The sequence below is a fragment of the Piliocolobus tephrosceles genome, chromosome 16, assembly GCF_002776525.5.
Source record: "Piliocolobus tephrosceles isolate RC106 chromosome 16, ASM277652v3, whole genome shotgun sequence".
In the NCBI taxonomy this organism is placed as follows: domain Eukaryota; kingdom Metazoa; phylum Chordata; class Mammalia; order Primates; family Cercopithecidae; genus Piliocolobus; species Piliocolobus tephrosceles.
In genome coordinates, this window is record NC_045449.1 from 20,966,749 (window position 1) to 20,968,846 (window position 2,098).

The following is a 2,098-nucleotide window of genomic DNA, read 5'->3' on the forward strand; positions in this document are numbered from 1 at the left end:
GTGATTCAGGAATTAATCTCACAGAGTTACACGAATCTTCACATGGAACAGTTTGGTGGCGCCATTTTTGGGGAATCTGAGAAGTGATATTTTGGATCAGATTGAAGCCTACAGTGACAAAGGGAGTATCCTTCGATAAAAACTAGAAAGAAGCATCGTAAGAAAGTCCTTTGTGATGTGTGAATTCATCTCACAGAGTTACACCTTTCTTTTCATGGAGCAGTTTGCTAACACTGTTTTCGTGGAATCTGCAAAGGGATATTTGGGAGTGCATTGAGGCCTATGGTCACAAAGGAAATATCCTCAGATAAAAACCCAAAAGGAGTTTACTGAGAAGCTCCTTTGTGATGTGTTAATTAATCTCACAGAATTGCACAATGCTTTTCTAGGATCAGTTTGGTTGCAGTGTTTTTGGGGAAACTGAGAAGGGATATTTTGAATTGCATTGATGTCTGCAGTGACAATGGAAATATCCTCAGATAAAATCTATAAAGTGACATTCTGAGAATTTTCTTTGTGATGTGCACATTCATCTCACAGTGTTACACCATTCTTTACATGGAGAAGTTTGGCAGCACTGTTTTTGGGGAACCTGAGAGGGGATATTTTGGATGACATTGAAGCCAAGGGTGACAAAGAAAATATCCCTAGAAAATACTAGAAAGAAGCTTCATGTGATGCTTTTTGTGATGTGTGAATTCATCTAACAGAGTTACACGATTCTTTTCTTGGAGCTGTTTGCTAACAATGTTTTCATGGATCTGCAATAGGATATTTGAGAGTGCATTGAAGCCTGTGGTGACAAAGGAAATATCTCCAGATCAAAACTGAAAAAGAAACTTTCTGAGAAAGTTATTTGTGATGTGTGAATTCATCTCACAGAGTTACACCCTTCTTTTCATTGAGAAGTTTGCTAACACTCTTTTCCTTTAATCTGCAAAGGGTTATTCAGAAGTGCAATGAGGAATATGGTGAAAAAGGAATTATCCTCAGATTAAAACTAATAAGAAGTTATCTGAGAAACATCTGTGTGATATGTGAATTCATCTCACTGAGTTACACCGTTCTTTTCATGGAACAATTTCATAGTACTATTTTTGGGGAATCTGAGAAGGGATATTTTGGTTCAAATTGAAGCCTATGGTAACAATGGAAATATCCTCAGACAAAAACAAAAACCAAAAAGAAGCTTTCTGAGAAACTGTTTTGTGATGTGTGAATTCAACTTACAGATTTACACCTTTCTTTTCATGGAAGTTTGTTAACACTATTTTCCTGGAATCTGCAAAGGGATATTCATGAGCGCCTTGAGGCAAACTGTGAAAAAGGAAATATCCTCAGACAAAAACTAGAAAGAAGATTTCAGAGATACTGCTTTGTGATTTGTATATTCATCTCAGAGTTACACAATATTTTTCATGGAACAGTTTGGTGGCACTCTTTTTCAGGAATCTGAGAAGGGATATTTTGGATTGAATTGAAGCATATGGTGACAAAGGAAATATCCTCAGATACAAACTAGAAAGAAGATTTCTGAGAAACTTCTTTTTGATATGTGATTTCATTTCACAGAGTTACACCAGTATTTTCATTGAGAGGTTTGCTAACACTTTTTTGTGCAATCTACAGTGGGATATTACAGAGCACACTGAGGAAAATGGTGAAAAGGGAAATATCCTCAGATAAAAACTAGAAACAAGATTTCTGAGAAACAGCTTTGGGATGTTTGAATTCATCTCACAGACTTACACTCTTCTTTGCATTGAGCAGTTTGCTTACACTGTTTTCTTGGAATCTGCATTCTGATATTTCAGAGCACATTGAAGCTTATATAAACAAAAGAAATATCCTTATATAAAAGTAGAAAGAAGCTTTCTGAAAGACTGATTTCTAATGTGTGAATTCATCTTGCAGAGTTACACTGTTCTTTTTGTTGAGCAGTTTGTTAACACTGTTTTCTTGGAGTCTGCACAGGGATATTTCGGAGTGCATTGAAGCTTATGGTGACAAAGGTGATATCCTCATATAAAAACTAGAAAGAAGCTTTATGAGAGACCACTTTGTGATTTCTAAATGCATCTCACAGAGTTACATGATT